This window comes from Passer domesticus, chromosome 1 (assembly GCF_036417665.1).
Source record: "Passer domesticus isolate bPasDom1 chromosome 1, bPasDom1.hap1, whole genome shotgun sequence".
NCBI lineage: Eukaryota > Metazoa > Chordata > Aves > Passeriformes > Passeridae > Passer > Passer domesticus.
The window spans coordinates 126,745,937-126,753,240 of NC_087474.1; positions in this window are offsets into that span (position 1 = coordinate 126,745,937).

The window sequence follows — 7,304 nt, forward strand, 5'->3', positions numbered from 1 at the left end:
TACAGCCAAGATAAAGGACTGGGTGAAGGAATCAAAGTACAGAATAAAACCACAAATCTTGCCAGCCAATAAGTGAAGAAATTATGAGTCTCCACCATTCCCACGTTTCTCAGCCATTCCCCATATCACTGTGGGTTGCTGTAATTGCAAAGCATACACTTAATTAATTTATTCACTGGATGGTTTCCTTCATCTCTTTTCTGCTTTTTCATCATTACAGATGTTGTGGCAGGGGCTATGGATGGCACTGCCACAAACACACAACCATATATTATTTTGTCAGTATCACAGGAAAATTTTAGTCTGAAGGGAAATACTGCCTTTATTCTTAACTCTTGATACTGGAAGAGCAAAGCCATGTAGCAATGAGGTATTGTAGGTGCCTCTTTACAACCAGGACTTTCCAAGAAGCTTAGAAACACATATATCTTTGGCCTGAGGATGTCATGAAGAACCCTTCTGCTCTATCCTCGTGGATATGAAAATCTAGTAAGATAGATTATTAATATTCCTAAGCACTATGTTTTGACTTCTTCACCAGAATACAGTGCTGCCAGTGGCCTGACATCAGGCCTGATATCAGGCTACTTGATAAGAAGCAGATCTGAAACTGTTTTGCAAATACTACCACCGAAGTTAATGAATAGCCATGTACAACTGATTTTGTTTAGCACTGAAATGCCCTCTGTTCTGAGAGAGTCCAACACCACCCAGAATCAAGGCCCACAGACTGGGCTAAAGCCAGCACCAGGACACATGTGAATGCTGCATCCAAGCAAGGCTGCAGGATGGGGGTGTTACAAAAGCCTAGCCCAGGCAAGGGGCACAGAGATGCTTGGACTATCTGAGTTTGTTGCACACTGCTCTGACAGTGCACTTACATCTCGTGTAAGAGCCTTGCTGCAGGCTGGTGGCTCCTGATGTGTCTGTGCAAAAGCAGGTACATGGGTTTGGAGAGGCTCAGCACTGTCACTGTGTGCTGCTCTACCTGCCCTGGTATCACCAGCAAAAATGAAACTTGCCCAAAACTCCCTGGGTCAATTCCAAGAGCTCTTCAACACCCATCTCTGACAAAACCTAGCTCATTGTAAAGGACAGAGAAAGGATGAAATCTTTGAGTTAGTTACTGAAGTGGAGGGTCACAGTTGTCTCTTCACAACAGTTGGCCTCGAGTCCACAGCTCCTCCTAGGATGCTTTCAAACAGAAGATAGCTGCTAGCAGAGGAGCCAAAGCTTTTTTTAACCTTAAAAAATAACATCAGAACAGTAATCAGTAAATAAAGTCTAATTTTAGGCAATACTTGAGTTGACAGTGTATCTTTTGAGTCAGCCACATATATGGGCATACAAAGGTTGGGAATGTCCCTATAAGGCTTTTCCAGTTCCTTCAGCAAAAGCTGTGTGAAAAATAATTTTAGAGGAGCCAAATTTAAGGTGTTAACAGTGAGTGCCATTGACCTTTGAATGTTGCTGTAAGACAGCAGCATGAATAAAAATAATAAACTCCCTAAGGTTGCCTCTCTTCAGTTTTCAACGAGTATCTTGTCCCCAGAGAAGATTTTAAAAATTTGTGGCTGAACCAGACAGCTCATCTGACTCTCCAAGGGATGCCACCCCAGGACGAGGGCTCAGCAATGCCTCTGCCATGAGATTTGGACTCTGAGGGACCTGGAAACACAGGTCCAGTAAAAGTGTTCTCACAAAAGCACTTGGAGCTTAGTCAGGATTGCTCTTAGGCTTGAGAGTGAGAAGGGTCTCTCTGCTGCTAGGAGAAGGAAAAAGATCCCTGAGTATAGTGTAGGGAGTACATCTCAGTTCCTTATTTGTCCTGTCTGTATTAGTGATCCTGAATGGGCAAAGGTACTGGTTTTGACTTAGAGGGGTTGAAATTTTGCATCCTGAAATCTAGGGCTTCGACACTGACTGTAATTAAACTTTTTTTGGCCTCAAAGTGAAAAGCACACACTCTCCTCCTATTTGTCTTGGCAAAGCTTTTGGCAGAGCTGTGTGATGGAGGCTGGCTGACTGTTGCAGAATAGCAATGGGAAGGAGATGCCAATAAGAAGAAAGTGGTGAACTGCAAAACAGGGGCATCAGTAAATGAACTGCCTTCTAAATGGCAACAGGTGACTGAACTGCATCATCATGTCTTTATCATGTCAGCAGGAACAATGCAGTAGGCACTGTGACTCAAGATACCTTCCAATTTCACCACTACAGTGACTGTGCCTAAAAGGCAGGATTTCTCTCTGGATCCCTTTGCTATTTCTATTAATGAATAAATCTCAAATTGAAGAAATGAACAAGAAGCAATATTGAGAGATTCACAACCAACCAACATTTCCAACAGCACTCAATTGAGACCCAGGAAACACTCAAGGAGGTCCTCCAGGGAGCAAGGAAAGAAGGCATTTATCCACTCTGAGGCAGCAGGAATTGTGCAACATGGGGTTTTTTTGGTGTTGTAACTGGGTACTATGTCTCTTGCTGCAGACACATATCCTCCCTCCTTCAGCTGTTTAGCAACATATGAGGACAAACTTCTAATAAAAAATATGTCCTGCATACATGTAGGACATACATACATACATAGATACCTAAGGGTAGGGATCCCAGTTTTGTGCACTCATAACAGGTCTTCATTTCAAAAAATGAGTTACCCTCAATGATAATCCCTCAATAAATCCTTTAAAGTCAGCATCAAGCAGAGTCAAATCTGCTGATGGAAAACAATCTGACTCTTCTTTTGTAGGGAAGGAAAATGAAGTCCCAATTTGGGAGCAAGGTCAGATTTTAAATCTTGAACACCATCCTGAAGTGCAACCTTGTCTCTCTGCATGACCCTGCTTGAGATAACACATGGAGCTTGAGGCAGAGCTGCCTCCTGCTCCAAAGAACCAATGCCATAGCTTAAATATCTTTACACACTATCTGTCATTATGGCTGGAGCCACAAGAAATAAGTTTCCCACCTGCATGTACTTCCACCATAGCATCCTGGAGGTCCTGTTCAGTTTGACTTCAGACCTCCAAGATTTGGACACCAATGCTGCCAACTGCGGAGGAGTTGCAGACAACAGTCTGGTGAATCTCTTCACGCCCATTGACACCTGCTGATAACCTTTCTCTGTTCAATAACAAAAACAAATTATCTACTTATCCTTCAGCCTCCAGTTATGGCTAGGGTGTAGCTTGAGAGAGACTAAGATGTCTTCAAGAATCTAAACTGAAGTAAATATTCCAGTGACTTCTTCCTTCTGACAAAAAAATGTTGCAATATCATGACATGTATAATTCCTTGTGGTTTTGGAGAAATAAAGAAATATTTTGACAGCACAGTTTCAAATGAGGCACATACATATTTTACATTCTAAATAACCTGGCCTTCTCCAATTTGCCAGTTGCAGCATCAGTATCATGCCACTCACTACCAAGGACACCAATCTCAGACTCTATCTCCCAGATGGATTTTCCCTCAGGAACTAGACATAAACTGGATGTGTCTTTAGTTGTACCATGCTTCTGAGTGCTGAAGAAGTAACAACTATTGCAGTGCTTACCATATCTCACAAATACAGCACAGCTCTGTCATTCACTTGCCAGTACCTTCCATCAAACATCTCTGTCTGCCTCCTACTCCCTATCCTAGGGCCTGATCCTGCAGCCCTGTGCTCAGGGGCTCTGATGGCAAGCAGTCTGTGGCTTAAGAACTTGGCAATTCAGAGACAGGTTGTGTGTTTAATACAAGAGAAGTTTAAGAGGATAGTATAGGATTTTGTTTTGTGAACCTGTCTGAGCAAAGACTGATTGAGAAGTGCTCGGTCTGTGAATGACATCTGCATTAAAAATAAACAAGCCCCATAACAGATCCTAACACGTACATGACTGTGATAGGAAAAAGAGAACTGCAGTGATACAACCCATCTGTAAAACTGGCAAGATCCCTTTTCTCCTAGAAAAGATATCTTTGCATCTGACATTGCTGCCCTTACACTGAGAAAGGAAGGAACTGATTTTATAATTGACTGTAGAAGCCCTGATTCTTCACAGTATAAACAATACAGACAGTCATCCACAGCTCAGCTTTCCAATGGAAATACCAGAAACTCCAACAGTGCTTTGTAAGGCTGGTAGGTTACTTGCTTTGTGCCTCTAGCTAAGGAAATAACATCTTTTCAAAAAGAGAACAATTTAATGATTTTTATCCAAAAAAGGGGACTAAGCTTTGTGATTTCCCATTATTCATTTATTTGGCCAGAATCTTCCCATACCTACAGGTGGGAGCCAAGAGGTGGTGCTAGAACTCAGCTGTCTTGTACCCAGCAAACATCTATTCCATCTGGTTTTCAGGTAAAAGATGGCTGGGTTTCTTGTGCTTTACTCTCTCTCAGCTGTCGGTGCTTTTAGGAAGACTACAACCTGTTTTCTAGTTTTAGGAGCTAGCTATTCTGGAAAGCAATCACCCTCAATTCTTCCTGCTCATTTCTTAAAGTTCTTGAGAACTGTACATCCAGAAGCACTCATTATCAATATAATGAGAACACCTACCTCAAATGCAAATACTCATGAGTTAATCTCATCTCATGGTCGCTAAGCTGAGCACTAGAGCCACACACTACCAAATATGCATGAGTCAAAAAATGCTTAAAACTGACAGCAGGCCTTTCATCAGTGACAATGTCCTACTTCAGGGATGAAGTACCAGAAGCTCTTTCAGTGACAGTGAATTGCATTGTATTTCAGGTTAAGGATCTTGAGTAAGACAGCAAGAACAAGGCCAGAGTGAGTTACAGGATCACTGACAGGAGTATCTGCCATAGCTGAGGCTTTTCTTGACCTGCTCAACTGAGGAGTCAATCCTCTCAGAATTGTTCCCTCTATGCACCACCCTCAAGAGGAAACTTCCATGCTGCAGTGAAAACCTGAGCGTTGATAGGAAGAGCAGGTACATCTTGGCTGAGAGAAACCCAGAATGAGGTTTCAGTGGTAGGTTTGCAGCACAGACCTCTCCAAATCAAACAAAGAGACCACAAGAGCAGTGAATAGCCATTTCCATGATCAACTAACAGTACTTATGAATTGTCACCTGCACTGCCCTTTGGCAACCGTTTTTAAAAGGCCTCCAAAAGAATCCTCCTCTTGTAGCTTGCAGTGCATTTTCTATATTAAACTCCATTAAAATCTGGGCAATTGCACCTACTTCATCAACTTTAATCTATGAAAATAGGCCACAAAGGACTGTTAATTCTGAATCAACAAGAGGTAGCCAATAAAATGTAGTATCATGGTCAATGGTTAGGTAATTCCTTTAAGAGCTCCTAAACAATTAGCTGATAGAACACTTGAAGTGAAATTTTCCTAAGCTGCTCATGAATAAGCCTCGTTTCATTTTGTTAGAAAAAGAACATACTGAGATAAAAAATTCAAGTGCTAGGACATTACATAGTTTGTCATTGTTATAGTCTTATACTAGGTATACAATATTGCATTGTTATGCACTAGACCCATTTTCTTTGGGACAAATGGCCACCTTCCATTTTGGGATAAATGTAAGCACCAATATAGCACTCTAGGGAATCAGACAATAAGCAATACTATTTTATCTCTACAAAATATTCACCAACAATGCCATATACCCGTATAACAAGTAGGCGAAGTTTATTGGACATTGGTTTTGGAAGGCTATCCTTCTGAAAGAGGCTGAGAAGACTAAAGCTGCTCAGAAAGAAAAGCAGAAAAGCTCATGCCATGATCAGAGCAAGCTCTGGGCACACAGCTCCAAGTACTGCAAATCTGACCTGGCGCCTGCCAGTATTGGATCAAAAGTGCTGCAGCCACCTGGTGCAAAGTGCTGCTGGATCAAAATTCTTCAAAAGCAAGTTAATTTTGTACCAGCGGGGTTTGTGCTGCTCTGGGTATCATCTGTTCCCCCAAAAGCTGGCACAGAAGATGGAGGCAGTATAAATACCAAGGCACGTGATGTGAGCAATTTGACAGAAATGGGAGCATGCATTCATGCTCCAGCTGGATCAGTGGGTGATCTGGTGGTGAGCAGTTCTACCAGCAATGAATGTGGCATCACCACCAAAAAAAGAGAGGGGGCTTTCAGACTGAGAGCTGCCTGAAAAAGGAGCACAAAGTACGAACAATTGTCCTTTGTCGCGTTATTCTTTCACCAAGGTTTTGACAAAAGAAACACCATTTTGTCAGCTTTTATCTCCCATGTGCTATGGACACTTGTCCAAATGGGGAACAATAGTACATTTAGACTACAACAGAATATTTTGCTTAAAATAGCCCATTTGGCAACATATACCCAAGTTTCATAATAAAACAGCAATAGCCTAGTTCTTTAGTATTTTTAATTAACTGAGAAGACCAGTGCATTTCAAATAAGACACAAAACAACAGATAAAGTGTTTTGAGCTCTCATGGTCCTGCCCTCTGCCAAAGACCATATGACTAAATTAAGTCACAAGATTAGGAGATTATTTCTTTCCTTTTTTCCCCTAAATTAATTCTGTTACTGAGGTATGTCTGAAAGGCCATATATATATATATATATATATATATATATACAAAAATAGGTATTATTATAGTAGAATGTCCTTCACAATTTAGGGTTTGCCCGTGGCTGAGTGGAGACAACTGGTGGATGTGTTTATACTATCAGAAATACCTGAGGTAGAATTTTCAGGTGAGTTCTTAAGCAGCAATTGATGCATTCTTGCTAATGTAGGATCACAAGAACCATCAGCTCCAGAAATAGCATTTGAGGTGATCTAAGGAAAATTTTGTAGTTCCTGAGCTTTCTGCTCACCATTGTGTTTTTTGAGAAGTTTAATTTCCCACCTTTTTGTGAACAGCCACTTCCACTCTTGTGTAAGGAATAAGAACCAGATTAAGGCTAAGACTTAGAAGACCCATGCTCCTTTCCTCTCTAGTCCTGTTGTCCTCAGTGACTGTGAGCAAGCCATGTAGTGTTTCAGTGCCTGATTTATTTAAACCTGAAATATTCCTTCTGAAAATGCTTACAGTAAAGAATAGAAGGTAAACAGATGTGCCTGTCCCAGAAGCCCTATGACCCTATGTGAGATACACTGTCACTGTCCCTCCCTAGGACATCTCAGCCATGCCAGGCTCTCAGCATTGTGATCTCTCCTTGCCTTCTACCAGGTTTTTCTGAGCTCACAGATGGATGTCTCAGTAGAATGCCTCTAATCAGGCACAATATTTTGCATGTAGTTAATCATTCATATGGGACTCTACTTTTCAAACAGTTCAGATTTTCCTAATTAATGTTTT